General features: G+C 40.2%; 4 non-coding genes and 1 pseudogene across 4 annotated transcripts; all 5 read left to right on the top strand.

Annotated features, from left to right (window-relative positions):
- The first annotated feature begins 2,132 nt into the window (after positions 1–2,132).
- On the top strand, positions 2,133–2,439 carry LOC146811444 (Nuclear RNase P). Its single transcript, XR_014967178.1, has one exon.
- Positions 2,440–4,855: 2,416 nt separating this feature from the next.
- Positions 4,856–5,162, top strand: LOC146811443 (Nuclear RNase P). The gene has a single exon (XR_014967265.1).
- A 2,417-nt stretch (positions 5,163–7,579) lies between these two features.
- Positions 7,580–7,886, top strand: LOC146811442 (Nuclear RNase P). Its single transcript, XR_014967176.1, has one exon.
- A 2,417-nt stretch (positions 7,887–10,303) lies between these two features.
- LOC146811441 (Nuclear RNase P) lies at positions 10,304–10,610 on the top strand. Its single transcript, XR_014967183.1, has one exon.
- Positions 10,611–13,025: 2,415 nt separating this feature from the next.
- Positions 13,026–13,168, top strand: LOC146811440 (Nuclear RNase P; annotated as a pseudogene).
- The last annotated feature ends 5,932 nt before the right edge of the window (positions 13,169–19,100 follow it).

Genomic DNA, 19,100 nt, shown 5'->3' with positions numbered 1-19,100 from the left:
TGCAGAGATGAATCAAAATACTACAGAACATATGTTTAGTGTGTCTGAACTGTACTGTGTCAATCATAATAAAGTCTTTTTTTCAACTCTTCTTTCTGAGTTGCATCCAAAATATAGGGCACTTTTTCACAAAACTGAACATTTTACAACAATTCAGATGATCGTCCTCCATTTTGTGACATTTGCTTATTGACCCTGTGCATTAACGCTACATAAGCTGTATTTTGTAAGTTTAAAACTTCTCTTCTTTCCTTCCTCCAAAAATTGCTTAATTTTGTTTTAATTGTCTGTTAGTATTTCAAACATATTTTTGGCATTTACCACAAAATTCTTGATGTCAGTGACTATTCAGACAACAGTTTCCATCTCTATTAGGCATGAGACTCAAGATGTGTAGTATTTTCTCCAACTTTCAAAATGAGCTCCCCTTTATTTCATTCATAAGATTTGGTATAGCCGGTCAGCGACTAACTTCTGTAAAGACTCAGAACCTTACATAAGTAAATATCAGGCCAATCATCAAAGGACTCGGGAGACCGACAAGTCATTGACCAACAACAAGGTGTGAAAAAAGCTAAGACTGTGAGGGCATCAATGGCATAAAGCAACTTGATAAGGTGGGTATCCGATTTGCAATATATACAGTTTAGAATATGGAGCTAGGATGCAGCAATACCAGGATTCAAATATCAAAGAGGTGGAAGATTTTAGGAGGTAAGTAGAAGTCCTAAATGAGAAAGGATTCAGAATTTCTGTATTGTTATGTTCTACAGCATTTTTAATGCAAAATTCAAAGGAACAGATATTCACCTCAGAGCAGTATCCAAAGCACAATGGAAGGGGAGACCAATGCAGAAAACTGGCAAACGTCCAGGAGGAGAGTGACGAATGATAGTCCAAAAGAGAATCAAGAAGTTCTTCGTGAATAGCATATAAAGGAGGGATTTTACAAGCAGGTCAAAAAAATATAGGCATGGAGGGTCAGGAAAACCTCTAATTAAAAGCGTTTTGGTGGCATTAGGAATCATGAATATAAAAATAAGCAAAGTTAAAATTTTGGTTGCATTAATTGGAGCTGGAATACAGTAAAAAATGAAAGAGAGCAAGTGGTGATTCTACTGAGTCTAACGATATGCGATTAATTGAGAATAGAATGTCTGAAACCGGGCAGCATTTCTACTGAGTCTTAATGTGTGGGGTGCAGATGGAAAGGCATAGTATTTAGAGAAGAAGAAGTATTGGGAAGCCAAACAGATCTCCGGATGAACCTTACATTAAGGCGTCCAGGACAGAGCTGAAGTGCACTTTTATTGAATGGTCACTGCTCATGCATATGGAATTCTTATGACAGTTTACAGTGCTGTGGAGGTCAGGTAAATGGCCAACTGCCTGCTTGTCTACTTCTGAGTCTTCCACGATTTAGCCTGAGCAGAAGTTATTGCTACACTGATGCCACACTCCCACTCTAGTCAACAAAAATATTGAGGTTATGACCCCCTGAAGGACACAAGGGCACGTCGTGCAGATCACAATGTACCAAGGACGTGACATATATGGTAAATAGGCAACAAGATTTAGCCTGGCTGCCATCCCCATGGTTTTCATAAATTCAAAAATATAGCTGGTAATTTCCTTAAAGTAAACAGAAAATCAGAGAAATGACAGCAAGCAGTTTCACAACTGCTAACAACGTTTAAGAAATCATCTAAGTCCCTTTTAAATATACTATGAAATAGTAGACATACTTCAATTGAAGTTACTCTGATCTGGCTCTTCTTTTAATAAGCGTCAAAAATCATCAAGAATTTATCTTAAGACATATTGCCTGAAGCTTGAATACTAACCACTGCCTATCCATTAGCATCAGATGTGCACAGTCTTCAGATTTGCATGTAAATGAGGCTGAATGTGAATGATGCAATATGCAAATGAGCATTGATCCTTGTATGAGATAGACAAAATGTTGTGATCAAAGTGTTTGCTTTTGGTGCAATTTTGCACCTTGTTTTTATGCCTGCAGTGACACTAGCGCTGGAAACAAGATGAATCAAAATCCCGTCATGTTCACCCTATGAGTGTGAGTAACTTGAAAACTAAGATTTATATACAGCATCGATGAGTTTAAGCATTGGAGCAGAGGAAGCTCAACATAGAGGTCACTGGCTGAGTGCATTTGTTACTCCCTCACCTTAGGAAAGGTCTGAGACAAGAGCTAGTCACTTCCCTAGCAGGGATCTCCTGAGCAAGGAGAACAAGCAACCAGAAATCTGTGGCTGGCAGGTGCTGCAAAAGAGGTTGTGCTGTGGCATGTCTACTATTCCCAGACCAGCTGATGCTGCTCTCCTGGTATTGGAAGTGGCTTGTGGTTGGCTTGGCTGAGTACAATGGTTGAGATGAGACAATGTCTCATTACCCAATTCAGACTACTCTTCATCTGCTCATATTTTTCCTAAATTGAATATGCTTCACACACTATACTGTAAGTGCTGAGAAAAAATGACTTGCAGTGCTTTGATTTCAGTACTTCTTTGTTGTCATCAAACAGAAACACAGAATAGATCTCATATAATAATTCCCTCAACAGCATCTTTTATTAGCATTTTCCAGGATATATTCCTCACCAAACTTCAGACAATTTTCCACTCACTTTATCAATGCACTGGACATTGATTGGGTATCCATCCTGTAACACACAGCATATAAGTGAATTTAAAACACTGTTAATGCAGAGATGAATCAAAATACTATAGAACATATGTTTAGTGTGTCTGAAACGTACTGTGTCAATCATAATAAAGTATTTTTTTCAACTCTTCTTTCTGAGTTGCATACAAAATATAGGGCACTTTTTCACAAAACTGAACATTTTGCAACAATTCAGACAATCGTCCTCCATTTTGTGACATTTGCTTATTGACCCTGTGCATTAACGCTACATAAGCTGTATTTTGTAAGTTTAAAACTTCTCTTCTTCCCTTTCTCTAAAAATTGCTTAATTTTGTTTTAATTGTCTGTTAGTATTTCAAACATATTTTTGGCATTTACCACAAAATTCTTGATGTCAGTGACTATTCAGACAACAGTTTCCATCTCTATTAGGCATGAGACTCAAGATGTGTAGTATTTTCTCCAACTTTCAAAATGAGCTCCCCTTTATTTCATTCATAAGATTTGGTATAGCCGGTCAGCGACTAACTTCTGTAAAGACTCAGAACCTTACATAAGTAAATATCAGGCCAATCATCAAAGGACTCGGGAGACCGACAAGTCATTGACCAACAACAAGGTGTAAAAAAAGCTAAGACTGTGAGGGCATCAATGGTATAAAGCAACTTGATAAGGTGGGTATCCGATTCGCAATATATACAGTTTAGAATATGGAGCTAGGATGCAGCAATACCAGGCTTCAAATATCAAAGAGGTGGAAGATTTTACGAGGTAAGTAGAAGTCCTAAATGAGAAAGGATTCAGAATTTCTGTATTGTTATGTTCCACAGCATTTTTAATGCAAAATTCAAAGGAACAGATATTCACCTCAGAGCAGTATCCAAAGCACAATGGAAGGGGAGACCAATGCAGAAAACTGGCAAACGTCCAGGAGGAGAGTGACGAATGATAGTCCAAAAGAGAATCAAGAAGTTCTTCGTGAATAGCATATAAAGGAGGGATTTTACAAGCAGGTCAAAAAAATATAGGCATGGAGGGGCAGGCAAACCTCTAACTAAAAGCGTTTTGGTGGCATTAGGAATCATGAATATAAATATAAGCAAAGTTAAAATTTTGGTTGCATTAATTGGAGCTGGAATACAGTAAAAAATGAAAGAGAGCAAGTGGTGATTCTACTGAGTCTAACGATATGCGATTAATTGAGAATAGAATGTCTGAAACCAGGCAGCATTTCTACTGAGTCTTAATGTGTGGGGTGCAGATGGAATGCATAGTATTTAGACAAGAAGAAGTATCGGGAAGCCAAACAGATCTCCGGATGAACCTTACATTAAGGCGTCCAGGACAGAGCTGAAGTGCACTTTAATTGAATGGTCACTGCTCATGCATGTGGAATTCTTATGACAGTTTACAGTGCTGTGGAGGTCAGGTAAATGGCCATCTGCCTGCTTGTCTACTTCTGAGTCTTCCACGATTTAGCCTGAGCAGAAGTTATTGCTACACCGAAGCCACACTCCCACTCTAGTCAACAAAAATACTGAGGTTATGACCCCCTGAAGGACACAAGGGCACATGGTGCAGATCACAATGTACCAAGGACGTGACATATATGGTAAATAGGCAACAAGATTTAGCCTGGCTGCCATCCCCATGGTTTTCATAAATTCAAAAATATAGCTGGTAATTTCCTTAAAGTAAACAGAAAATCAGAGAAATGACAGCAAGCAGTTTCACAACTGCTAACAAATTTTAAGAAATCATCTAAGTCCCTTTTAAATATACTATCAAATAGTAGACATACTTCAATTGAAGTTACTCTGATCTGGCTCTTCTTTTAATAAGCGTCAAAAATCATCAAGAATTTATCTTAAGAGATATTGCCTGAAGCTTGAATACTAACCACTGCCTATTCATTAGCATCAAATGTGCACATTCTTCAGATTTGCATGTAAGTGAGGCTGAATGTGAATGATGCGATATGCAAATGAGCATTTATCCTTGTATGAGATAGACAAAATGTTGTGATCAAAGTGTTTGCTTTTGGTGCAATTTTGCATCTTGTTTTTATGCCTGCAGTGACACTAGTGCTGCAAACAAGATGAATCAAAATCCCGTCATGTTCACCCTATGAGTGTGAGTAACTTGAAAACTAAGATATATATACTGCATCGATGAGTTTGAGCATCGGAGCAGAGAAAGCTCAACATAGAGATCACTGGCTGAGTGCATTTGTTACTCCCTTACCTTAGGAAAGGTCTGAGACAAGAGCTAGTCACCTCCCTAACAGGGATCTCCTGAGCAAGGAGAACAAGCAACCAGAAACCTGTGGCTGGCAGGTGCTGCAAAAGAGGTTGTGCTGTGGCATGTCTACTATTTCCAGACCAGCTGATGCTGCTCTCCTGGTATTGGAAGTGGCTTGTGGTTGGCTTGGCTGAGTACAATGGTTGAGATGAGACAATGTCTCATTACCCAATTCAGACTACTCTTCATCTGCTCATATTTTTCCTAAATTTAATATGCATCACACACTATACTGTAAGTGCTAAGAAAAAATTACTTGCAGTGCTTTGATTGCAGTACTTCTTTGTTGTCATCAAAGAGAAACACAGAATAGATCTCATATAATAATTCCCTCAACAGCATCTTTTATTAGCATTTTCCAGGATATATTCCTCACCAAACTTCAGACAATTTTCCACTCACTTTATCAATGCACTGGACATTGATTGGGTATCCATCCTGTAACACACAGCATATAAGTCAATTTAAAACACTGTAAATGCAGAGATGAATCAAAATACTACAGAACATATGTTTAGTGTGTCTGAACTGTACTGTGTCAATCATAATAAAGTCTTTTTTTCAACTCTTCTTTCTGAGTTGCATCCAAAATATAGGGCACTTTTTCACAAAACTGAACATTTTACAACAATTCAGATGATCGTCCTCCATTTTGTGACATTTGCTTATTGACCCTGTGCATTAACGCTACATAAGCTGTATTTTGTAAGTTTAAAACTTCTCTTCTTTCCTTCCTCCAAAAATTGCTTAATTTTGTTTTAATTGTCTGTTAGTATTTCAAACATATTTTTGGCATTTACCACAAAATTCTTGATGTCAGTGACTATTCAGACAACAGTTTCCATCTCTATTAGGCATGAGACTCAAGATGTGTAGTATTTTCTCCAACTTTCAAAATGAGCTCCCCTTTATTTCATTCATAAGATTTGGTATAGCCGGTCAGCGACTAACTTCTGTAAAGACTCAGAACCTTACATAAGTAAATATCAGGCCAATCATCAAAGGACTCGGGAGACCGACAAGTCATTGACCAACAACAAGGTGTGAAAAAAGCTAAGACTGTGAGGGCATCAATGGCATAAAGCAACTTGATAAGGTGGGTATCCGATTCGCAATATATACAGTTTAGAATATGGAGCTAGGATGCAGCAATACCAGGATTCAAATATCAAAGAGGTGGAAGATTTTAGGAGGTAAGTAGAAGTCCTAAATGAGAAAGGATTCAGAATTTCTGTATTGTTATGTTCTACAGCATTTTTAATGCAAAATTCAAAGGAACAGATATTCACCTCAGAGCAGTATCCAAAGCACAATGGAAGAGGAGACCAATGCAGAAAACTGGCAAACGTCCAGGAGGAGAGTGACGAATGATAGTCCAAAAGAGAATCAAGAAGTTCTTCGTGAATAGCATATAAAGGAGGGATTTTACAAGCAGGTCAAAAAAATATAGGCATGGAGGGGCAGGAAAACCTCTAACTAAAAGCGTTTTGGTGGCATTAGGAATCATGAATATAAAAATAAGCAAAGTTAAAATTTTGGTTGCATTAATTGGAGCTGGAATACAGTAAAAAATGAAAGAGAGCAAGTGGTGATTCTACTGAGTCTAACGATATGCGATTAATTGAGAATAGAATGTCTGAAACCGGGCAGCATTTCTACTGAGTCTTAATGTGTGGGGTGCAGATGGAAAGGCATAGTATTTAGAGAAGAAGAAGTATTGGGAAGCCAAACAGATCTCCGGATGAACCTTACATTAAGGCGTCCAGGACAGAGCTGAAGTGCACTTTTATTGAATGGTCACTGCTCATGCATATGGAATTCTTATGACAGTTTACAGTGCTGTGGAGGTCAGGTAAATGGCCATCTGCCTGCTTGTCTACTTCTGAGTCTTCCACGATTTAGCCTGAGCAGAAGTTATTGCTACACTGATGCCACACTCCCACTCTAGTCAACAAAAATATTGAGGTTATGACCCCCTGAAGGACACAAGGGCACGTCGTGCAGATCACAATGTACCAAGGACGTGACATATATGGTAAATAGGCAACAAGATTTAGCCTGGCTGCCATCCCCATGGTTTTCATAAATTCAAAAATATAGCTGGTAATTTCCTTAAAGTAAACAGAAAATCAGAGAAATGACAGCAAGCAGTTTCACAACTGCTAACAAATTTTAAGAAATCATCTAAGTCCCTTTTAAATATACTATGAAATAGTAGACATACTTCAATTGAAGTTACTCTGATCTGGCTCTTCTTTTAATAAGCGTCAAAAATCATCAAGAATTTATCTTAAGACATATTGCCTGAAGCTTGAATACTAACCACTGCCTATCCATTAGCATCAGATGTGCACAGTCTTCAGATTTGCATGTAAATGAGGCTGAATGTGAATGATGCAATATGCAAATGAGCATTGATCCTTGTATGAGATAGACAAAATGTTGTGATCAAAGTGTTTGCTTTTGGTGCAATTTTGCACCTTGTTTTTATGCCTGCAGTGACACTAGCGCTGGAAACAAGATGAATCAAAATCCCGTCATGTTCACCCTATGAGTGTGAGTGACTTGAAAACTAAGATATATATACAGCATCGATAAGTTTAAGCATTGGAGCAGAGGAAGCTCAACATAGAGGTCACTGGCTGAGTGCATTTGTTACTCCCTCACCTTAGGAAAGGTCTGAGACAAGAGCTAGTCACTTCCCTAGCAGGGATCTCCTGAGCAAGGAGAACAAGCAACCAGAAATCTGTGGCTGGCAGGTGCTGCAAAAGAGGTTGTGCTGTGGCATGTCTACTATTCCCAGACCAGCTGATGCTGCTCTCCTGGTATTGGAAGTGGCTTGTGGTTGGCTTGGCTGAGTACAATGGTTGAGATGAGACAATGTCTCATTACCCAATTCAGACTACTCTTCATCTGCTCATATTTTTCCTAAATTGAATATGCTTCACACACTATACTGTAAGTGCTGAGAAAAAATGACTTGCAGTGCTTTGATTTCAGTACTTCTTTGTTGTCATCAAACAGAAACACAGAATAGATCTCATATAATAATTCCCTCAACAGCATCTTTTATTAGCATTTTCCAGGATATATTCCTCACCAAACTTCAGACAATTTTCCACTCACTTTATCAATGCACTGGACATTGATTGGGTATCCATCCTGTAACACACAGCATATAAGTGAATTTAAAACACTGTTAATGCAGAGATGAATCAAAATACTATAGAACATATGTTTAGTGTGTCTGAAACGTACTGTGTCAATCATAATAAAGTATTTTTTTCAACTCTTCTTTCTGAGTTGCATACAAAATATAGGGCACTTTTTCACAAAACTGAACATTTTGCAACAATTCAGACAATCGTCCTCCATTTTGTGACATTTGCTTATTGACCCTGTGCATTAACGCTACATAAGCTGTATTTTGTAAGTTTAAAACTTCTCTTCTTCCCTTTCTCTAAAAATTGCTTAATTTTGTTTTAATTGTCTGTTAGTATTTCAAACATATTTTTGGCATTTACCACAAAATTCTTGATGTCAGTGACTATTCAGACAACAGTTTCCATCTCTATTAGGCATGAGACTCAAGATGTGTAGTATTTTCTCCAACTTTCAAAATGAGCTCCCCTTTATTTCATTCATAAGATTTGGTATAGCCGGTCAGCGACTAACTTCTGTAAAGACTCAGAACCTTACATAAGTAAATATCAGGCCAATCATCAAAGGACTCGGGAGACCGACAAGTCATTGACCAACAACAAGGTGTAAAAAAAGCTAAGACTGTGAGGGCATCAATGGTATAAAGCAACTTGATAAGGTGGGTATCCGATTCGCAATATATACAGTTTAGAATATGGAGCTAGGATGCAGCAATACCAGGCTTCAAATATCAAAGAGGTGGAAGATTTTACGAGGTAAGTAGAAGTCCTAAATGAGAAAGGATTCAGAATTTCTGTATTGTTATGTTCCACAGCATTTTTAATGCAAAATTCAAAGGAACAGATATTCACCTCAGAGCAGTATCCAAAGCACAATGGAAGGGGAGACCAATGCAGAAAACTGGCAAACGTCCAGGAGGAGAGTGACGAATGATAGTCCAAAAGAGAATCAAGAAGTTCTTCGTGAATAGCATATAAAGGAGGGATTTTACAAGCAGGTCAAAAAAATATAGGCATGGAGGGGCAGGCAAACCTCTAACTAAAAGCGTTTTGGTGGCATTAGGAATCATGAATATAAATATAAGCAAAGTTAAAATTTTGGTTGCATTAATTGGAGCTGGAATACAGTAAAAAATGAAAGAGAGCAAGTGGTGATTCTACTGAGTCTAACGATATGCGATTAATTGAGAATAGAATGTCTGAAACCAGGCAGCATTTCTACTGAGTCTTAATGTGTGGGGTGCAGATGGAAAGGCATAGTATTTAGACAAGAAGAAGTATCGGGAAGCCAAACAGATCTCCGGATGAACCTTACATTAAGGCGTCCAGGACAGAGCTGAAGTGCACTTTAATTGAATGGTCACTGCTCATGCATGTGGAATTCTTATGACAGTTTACAGTGCTGTGGAGGTCAGGTAAATGGCCATCTGCCTGCATGTCTACTTCTGAGTCTTCCACGATTTAGCCTGAGCAGAAGTTATTGCTATACCGAAGCCACACTCCCACTCTAGTCAACAAAAATACTGAGGTTATGACCCCCTGAAGGACACAAGGGCACATGGTGCAGATCACAATGTACCAAGGACGTGACATATATGGTAAATAGGCAACAAGATTTAGCCTGGCTGCCATCCCCATGGTTTTCATAAATTCAAAAATATAGCTGGTAATTTCCTTAAAGTAAACAGAAAATCAGAGAAATGACAGCAAGCAGTTTCACAACTGCTAACAAATTTTAAGAAATCATCTAAGTCCCTTTTAAATATACTATCAAATAGTAGACATACTTCAATTGAAGTTACTCTGATCTGGCTCTTCTTTTAATAAGCGTCAAAAATCATCAAGAATTTATCTTAAGAGATATTGCCTGAAGCTTGAATACTAACCACTGCCTATTCATTAGCATCAAATGTGCACATTCTTCAGATTTGCATGTAAATGAGGCTGAATGTGAATGATGCAATATGCAAATGAGCATTGATCCTTGTATGAGATAGACAAAATGTTGTGATCAAAGTGTTTGCTTTTGGTGCAATTTTGCACCTTGTTTTTATGCCTGCAGTGACACTAGCGCTGGAAACAAGATGAATCAAAATCCCGTCATGTTCACCCTATGAGTGTGAGTAACTTGAAAACTAAGATATATATACAGCATCGATGAGTTTAAGCATTGGAGCAGAGGAAGCTCAACATAGAGGTCACTGGCTGAGTGCATTTGTTACTCCCTCACCTTAGGAAAGGTCTGAGACAAGAGCTAGTCACTTCCCTAGCAGGGATCTCCTGAGCAAGGAGAACAAGCAACCAGAAATCTGTGGCTGGCAGGTGCTGCAAAAAAGGTTGTGCTGTGGCATGTCTACTATTTCCAGACCAGCTGATGCTGCTCTCCTGGTATTGGAAGTGGCTTGTGGTTGGCTTGGCTGAGTACAATGGTTGAGATGAGACAATGTCTCATTACCCAATTCAGACTACTCTTCATCTGCTCATATTTTTCCTAAATTGAATATGCATCACACACTATACTGTAAGTGCTAAGAAAACATTACTTGCAGTGCTTTGATTGCAGTACTTCTTTGTTGTCATCAAAGAGAAACACAGAATAGATCTCATATAATAATTCCCTCAACAGCATCTTTTATTAGCATTTTCCAGGATATATTCCTCACCAAACTTCAGACAATTTTCCACTCACTTTATCAATGCACTGGACATTGATTGGGTATCCATCCTGTAACACACAGCATATAAGTCAATTTAAAACACTGTAAATGCAGAGATGAATCAAAATACTACAGAACATATGTTTAGTGTGTCTGAACTGTACTGTGTCAATCATAATAAAGTCTTTTTTTCAACTCTTCTTTCTGAGTTGCATCCAAAATATAGGGCACTTTTTCACAAAACTGAACATTTTACAACAATTCAGATGATCGTCCTCCATTTTGTGACATTTGCTTATTGACCCTGTGCATTAACGCTACATAGGCTGTATTTTGTAAGTTTAAAACTTCTCTTCTTCCCTTCCTCCAAAAATTGCTTAATTTTGTTTTAATTGTCTGTTAGTATTTCAAACATATTTTTGGCATTTACCACAAAATTCTTGATGTCAGTGACTATTCAGACAACAGTTTCCATCTCTATTAGGCATGAGACTCAAGATGTGTAGTATTTTCTCCAACTTTCAAAATGAGCTCCCCTTTATTTCATTCATAAGATTTGGTATAGCCGGTCAGCGACTAACTTCTGTAAAGACTCAGAACCTTACATAAGTAAATATCAGGCCAATCATCAAAGGACTCGGGAGACCGACAAGTCATTGACCAACAACAAGGTGTGAAAAAAGCTAAGACTGTGAGGGCATCAATGGCATAAAGCAACTTGATAAGGTGGGTATCGGATTCGCAATATATACAGTTTAGAATATGGAGCTAGGATGCAGCAATACCAGGCTTCAAATATCAAAGAGGTGGAAGATTTTACGAGGTAAGTAGAAGTCCTAAATGAGAAAGGATTCAGAATTTCTGTATTGTTATGTTCTACAGCATTTTTAATGCAAAATTCAAAGGAACAGATATTCACCTCAGAGCAGTATCCAAAGCACAATGGAAGGAGAGACCAATGCAGAAAACTGGCAAACGTCCAGGAGGAGAGTGACGAATGATAGTCCAAAAGAGAATCAAGAAGTTCTTCGTGAATAGCATATAAAGGAGGGATTTTACAAGCAGGTCAAAAAAATATAGGCATGGAGGGGCAGGCAAACCTCTAACTAAAAGCGTTTTGGTGGCATTAGGAATCATGAATATAAATATAAGCAAAGTTAAAATTTTGGTTGCATTAATTGGAGCTGGAATACAGTAAAAAATGAAAGAGAGCAAGTGGTGATTCTACTGAGTCTAACGATATGCGATTAATTGAGAATAGAATGTCTGAAACCGGGCAGCATTTCTACTGAGTCTTAATGTGTGGGGTGCAGATGGAAAGGCATAGTATTTAGAGAAGAAGAAGTATTGGGAAGCCAAACAGATCTCCGGATGAACCTTACATTAAGGCGTCCAGGACAGAGCTGAAGTGCACTTTTATTGAATGGTCACTGCTCATGCATGTGGAATTCTTATGACAGTTTACAGTGCTGTGGAGGTCAGGTAAATGGCCATCTGTCTGCTTGTCTACTTCTGAGTCTTCCACGATTTAGCCTGAGCAGAAGTTATTGCCACACTGATGCCACACTCCCACTCTAATCAACAAAAATACTGAGGTTATGACCCCCTGAAGAACACAAGGGCACGTGGTGCAGATCACAATGTACCAAGGACGTGACATACATGGTAAATAGGCAACAAGATTTAGCCTGGCTGCCATCCCCATGGTTTTCATGAATTCAAAAATATAGCTGGTAATTTCCTTAAAGTAAACAGAAAATCAGAGAAATGACAGCAAGCAGTTTCACAACTGCTAACAAATTTTAAGAAATCATCTAAGTCCCTTTTAAATATACTATCAAATAGTAGACATACTTCAATTGAAGTTACTCTGATCTGGCTCTTCTTTTAATAAGCATCTAAAATCATCAAGAATTTATCTTAAGAGATATTGCCTGAAGCTTGAATACTAACCACTGCCTATTCATTAGCATCAAATGTGCACAGTCTTCAGATTTGCATGTAAATGAGGCTGAATGTGAATGATGCAATATGCAAATGAGCATTGATCCTTGTATGAGATAGACAAAATGTTGTGATCAAAGTGTTTGCTTTTGGTGCAATTTTGCATCTTGTTTTTATGCCTGCAGTGACACTAGTGCTGCAAACAAGATGAATCAAAATCCCGTCATGTTCACCCTATGAGTGTGAGTAACTTGAAAACTAAGATATATATACTGCATTGATGAGTTTGAGCATTGGAGCAGAGGAAGCTCAACATAGAGGTCACTGGCTGAGTGCATTTGTTACTCCCTCACCTTAGGAAAGGTCTGAGGTGGTGCAAGGGGGAGGCAAGATGGCCGCCGACGGGTTGTAGAGAGCAGTCGCCTCTAATCCCTCTCCTTACGGATTTTGAACGATGCCATAAACTAGGATGAAGTTGGCCCCCCCGAAGCTGGAAAGTTGGGCTGTTTTTGGTGTGGAGGCACAGAAGCGGTTGAAAACACTGCCTGAATACTGGTACACTTTTGAGCGCTTGTTAACTCGCAGCTTGAGACCCCTCTACTATCTATTCAGCGGGTTAACGCATAAGATGCCTGTACGCCCGCAACGACAGGAGCAGACTGGCAGTAGCTCAAGGGTATCAAACCGCGGGCCTAAAGCAAGTAATAAGGACATGTCTACGGGCGCCCAAACCCCCCCCCCCCTAACAAGAAGCCGATCCCTCAATCTGCTCGGGGAAGAAAGACAACAGAGAGGGGAACCGACGAGCAAAGTAATTCAACCCCCGATACTACAGAAGATGGGAAGCCTCGCCAGAATGAGCTGCGGGATCTAGGTGAGACAAAAGGCGCCGGCCTAAGAAATCTCACCGTAAAAGATGCAGTCCTTCGCCAATCCACTCTGGCTGAGCTATTCTCCGGCGGCTCTGTAGGGAGTACATCTTCGGTGAGGCCTGATCCAAACCGGGAAACGGACGCTCCCGAGCCCCGCTAGGACGCTAACAACGCTGACAACGTGGTTGCTAAGCAACACACAACCTCGCTGGTAATTCAGACGGAGAAGGCGCCCACTCTGCCTAGAGTGGAGGAACCAGTCCTGTGCGGTGAATACGACCAAAAGAGACAGGTGAGGTCGAAGGCTTCAACAAAGCAATGCGAGGGGGGGGGGCAGAGATGGAGGAGCGTAATGTGGTTATAAAAGGCAGTGGGAACACCGAGATGTTGGACGCTTTGCTGCAGGTGGAAGCAGGGATGGCTGTTCCTAATCTTACAACACCCCATGGAGGAGGGGGTGAGAGAACCTTACAAAACCAGCACCTCACAGTTGTTCACCCTAAATGCTCCGATAACAGGGGGGCAGGTTCTCCAGAGGGGGATCGTTTTTTCTCATTGAATGAAGAGTCAACTGAATCCAGTGAAGTCAGCTTATCTGGGGGCTCAGATACCGAATCCTCTACGGCAGATGGGAAAACTACGCAGAAAAAGCTGATTAAGTTAGGGCAACAGAAATCCCCCTCGAGCACGAGTAAAAAATTATTATGGGATTATTCAGCCACCTCAAGTATGTACCAGGAAGACTCCCAGGGCGCAGCTGGGAAAACACCTCAGCAGACACCATTAGATTTGATATTTAGTACCCTGAAACAAATGCAAGGGGAAGCAAGGGCGGCGAGTCGAAGGACCAGGCAAGACAACAAAAAGATACAATCTTCCCTCAAAAAAATGAATAAATTGTATGAAGAGGTAGCGGATAGAGTTGCGTTGGTGGAAGAAAGGACTGGGAAGTTAGAAGACGACATGGCTGATTGGCAGTTATCCAAATCCACTCAAGGGAAAGTGGTAGAAGATCTGCAGTGGAAGCTGGAAGGCTTTGAAAATCGCCAACGACGGAACAATGTTAGACTTTTGGGACTGGCGGAAGGGTTGGAAGGGCAAGATCCGAGAGGGTTTGTAATCAATTTGTTGAAAGGGGCTTTTCCCGAGGCTCAGTGGCAGTGGGAGCTTGAAGTACAGCGGGCTCATAGATTCCCTCTTACACAAAGGAAGAAAGGGCCTAATGGGCAAGGGACCTTGCTCAGGGTTATGCTAGTGTATATAGGGAACTATCTATTAAGACAGGAGATAATAGATAAGGCCAGACCAGATTCAAAGAGATCTTTTAATGTCTCTACATTTTTTGCTCGACCCGATTTTTGTCACGTGACAGTGGAGAGGAGATGGAAGCTAAGACAACTAATCGCTCCATTTCAAAAAATAGGCTCAGAAGCCTATCTTCTCTTCCCTGCTAGATTGAAAGTAATAACAAGGGGTCACACAAGAATGTTTTTCTCAGAAATTAAGGCAAATCAATTTCTAGAGGAGCTAAAAGGCTAGGAGAGGGGGTTGGGAGAGAGGGCAGATTAAGTGCCAAAATGCATGCAACACTGAGGGGGGGGGGGCATCTGAGGAGATTTATCAGAATTTGGCAATTAGATTTTTTATGTTGCTTTTCGGAGAGGGAGGCGGCAACTGCAGCTCATAAGCAGTCACACATAGGTCATAGCTGACCTATTTGCCTGTACAAGTAAGGTAGGGAGGGAAAGCTGGGTGGGGGTTGGGGAGGTTGGGGTGGATTAGGGGGGAACTCGGGGGGGGGGGGGGGCAAAAATAGGCAAGAATCTGGAATAAACAACTCAGTCCAGCACAGTATTATGAGTGGTAAAGCAAAATCATTGATCTGTTGGCGATACGTTTATGCTTTCATCACGGTATTCATACACAAAATAATGGAAGTACTTATTGCTTTAAGATATGGCTTGTAGAATTGCTACAATGAATGTTTGTGGACTCAACGACCCCAATAAAAGAGTAAGAGTTGCTGCCCTATTAAAGTCATTCCGATTAGATTTTGTTTGCCTCCAGGAAACACACATAGAAGGCTCAAGGGGTTACCTACTGGAGCAGCTTGGTTTTTCGTTATTGGCTCATTCTAAACAGGGGACAAGAACAAGAGGGGTTGCAATACTGGGGAGATGCGGGGGTGGGACTGCGGGAAGGAAACAGGAAGATCAGTGGAGTCGTTGGGTTATAACGGAAATAATCTTCAAGGGAGCAAGGTTTACGTTAGTTGGTATTTATGGTTCAACAGAGGATGACCCTGATATTTTCCAATATTTAGACATAGAGCTGGCACAGTGGCCAGAGCCAATTGTCTGCTGCGGTGACCTCAATATTCATGATCATACCAGTTCATTTTTAAAGCCAGGCGTGCAGTATAATGGGAGGAAGAAGAAGACATATAGGGCTCTCTCAGATATGGTATATCATAACTCCCTGGAAGACCCATGGATTAAACTACACCCACATATAGATGGTAGTACATTTTACTCAGCTCCCCATAAGGTCTTGGTTAGGCTTGATTATTTTCTAATTTCTAGATCCTTGATGCGGGGTTCGCGGATTGATAAATATCCCCGTGCTCTTTCAGATCACAATCCATTGGTTTTATCAGTTATTATAGGGAAGCTGCAAAATAAGGTCACCCAATGGACTTTTGAAAGAAAATTATTAAATGATGAGGTATATCGGGAGTTTATGGATTCTTGGATTAGGAATTATTGGGACATGAATCGGGGAACAGCACCTCCAGGGGTGGTATGGGATGCATTCAAGGCCGGGGTTAGGGGTGAGACTCTGAGTTTTGTTTTAGCAAGAAATAAAAAGGAGAGACTCAGGACCGAAGAAGCTCTAAACAGATTACTTAAGGAGGAAGAATTGATGGCCCTTGATATACAGAATCACCGTCCATTGGAACAACAACTGCTTAAAATTGCAATACTCCGAGCTGAAATTACAGAATCTATTGCCAGGAAAGCTGCTGAGGACTTCCTCATTAGGAAAGAAAATGCTTATGAATTAAGTGAAAGGGTGGGCCATATTTTAGCTGTCCGGACTAGGCAGAAGTTAGCTACTACAGAGGTAAAAGAGATTACTGATAGTCAAGGTGCTACCTTTACGGAACCCGATAAAGTGAGGGAGGTTTTCAGGCAATTCTATGTGGAACTTTACACCTCTGATCCTGGAGATTGGACAAAGGAGATAGAGAGTTATCTTGAGGGTACTTCTTCCCCCTCACTATCAGAGGAAGCTAAAGATATGTTAGATGCTCCACTCGAAAGGGAAGAATTCACCATGGCATTGTCTAAATTACCTCCCGGTAAGGCAGCTGGACCAGACCAGATCCCGGTGGAATTTTATAAAGTCTTTCACAGGGTGTTGGAAAGGGACATGTTTGATATTATGGTGCAGGCACAGAAAGGGGATGCAAGTCCCGAATCATGGGGAGGGGCGGACATTATAGTGATTTTAAAAAAAGGGAAGCCCGCGTCATTACCAGGTTCATATAGGCCAATTACGTTAATGAACTCAGACGTCAAAGTCTATTAAAAAATGTTGGCAAACAGATTGGCTGGCATCATTGAAACTCTGGTTAGCCCCGTACAACATGGCTTTATTCCAGGGAAGGGAACTACGTGTCATGTGAGACAGGTTATCTCAGCGTTTGACGCAGCAGGTACTCTAGGAGACCCTATGGCAGCTCTCTTCTTAGACGCAGAGAAGGCGTTTGACCGGGTCTCCTGGAATTACTTGTGGTCGGTTTTAAAGTGGTGCGGTATAGGCGCAGGATATATAGCAGCCATCCAAACACTGTATAAAGATCCAACAGCTAAAATAAGAGTTAACAGGGGAAGTTCGCTCTCAGTTAAGATTACCAGGGGCACTAGGCAGGGATGTCCCTTGTCCCCCCTTCTTTTTGCTTTATACTTAGATCCTCTTTTAAGAAGGTTGGAAGATAACCTGCGCATTTCTCCTATGAAGTGCAATACTATAGTGGTTAAAACGCTGGCATACGCTGACGACGTGGCCATTTTGACACCTAACCCCACATTGGCAATCACGGAAGTGGAAGCGACCGCACAAATGTTTGGACAAATATCAGGTTACAGATTGAATAGACCAAAGACTCAAATAGTTGAGAATAGATATTCTAACTGTAAAGACACAAGGGTGGTTAGATCAGCAGTATATCTCGGGGTAATAATTACAGCAGATTTAGAGAAATTGGTAGAGGGGAATATAACCCCACTGCTTAATAAGGTAAAAATTGATTTGGAAAGATTGCACAATTTACATTTATCTCTGGTTGGTTGCACCAATGTTATCAAAATGTTAATTTTGCCCGGATTCCTTTACTTCTTTAGGTCTATCCCCTTGTCTTTTGAGGCCATATGGTTTAATGCGCTGGAGATAATATTAAATAGGGGCTATTAAAGTATGGAAAGCTTTCCTTAAAAATGCTGGCTTGGGAAGACTCAATAGATATACTAAACTCTATAAGATTAGGCTTTTTCCAGCGGTATTCTTTGCTGATAGGACAATGGCGGAGTGGGCAGATAAGGGAATAGCGCAGATAGGTGACATTATGGATTCTGAGGGAGTGCTGCAGTTCACTGACTTATCAAATAAATTTGGTATTGATAGACATGGGTTTTTTAAGTATGTTCAAGTAAGAAGTTTTTTTAATAATAAAAAGGGGGGACCCGCTGGGTTTGCAGAGAATGAAATCCTAGAGAAGATTAAGACGTTAGGGGACTGCACAATCAGGAGTTTGTATGCAAGTCTGATAAAGGGGAAACCAGATGAAATTGAGAAATACAGCAAAAAATGGGCTGTAGCTCTCAGTGGGAAGGAACAGTGGTTTTCGGAGTCACTGGAATTGGGCTACACAATTTTGTGTTCGGCTCCCTTGTAATCACAACACTATAAAACCTTATATTCATTATATTACACTCCTGCCAGAATTTCCAAGTGGGGGGGTAATACAGGGACTTCTTGCTCTCGTTGTAATATGTTGGGAGCAGATATTGTACATGCTTTCGCAACTTGTCCCCAATTGTATACATTGATAAAAGATATAGAGGTATTTATAAATAGATCTTTAGGTATACAATTTACACTTACGCCATTGTGGATTCTAATGGGGATCAGCCCAGACTCTGACTTACCGCAAAGGGAATTTTTGTTTATAGCCATGGCAGTCTTTAGACTAATGATAGCCAGAGCATGGCTGGATAAGAACCCCCCAGGCTGGCAAATATGGCTAGCTAATCTTTTGCAAGTATATAATTTAGAAAAGTGTATATACGAAAGGAAGGGAAAGAGAAAAAGACACCTTGGGTTAAAAATATGGCAACCTATTACTAAGTGGAAGGCAGGTTTCAATTAATCCTAGGCAGTCGAGTAAGGTTGATTATAGTATATGTTTAAAATCTCATTATGGGTATTTGATTTAT

This window comes from Triturus cristatus, chromosome 7 (genome assembly GCF_964204655.1).
Source record: "Triturus cristatus chromosome 7, aTriCri1.1, whole genome shotgun sequence".
In the NCBI taxonomy this organism is placed as follows: domain Eukaryota; kingdom Metazoa; phylum Chordata; class Amphibia; order Caudata; family Salamandridae; genus Triturus; species Triturus cristatus.
The sequence above is the reverse complement of the archived record's forward strand: the minus strand, read 5'-3'. Positions and strand labels throughout refer to the sequence as shown.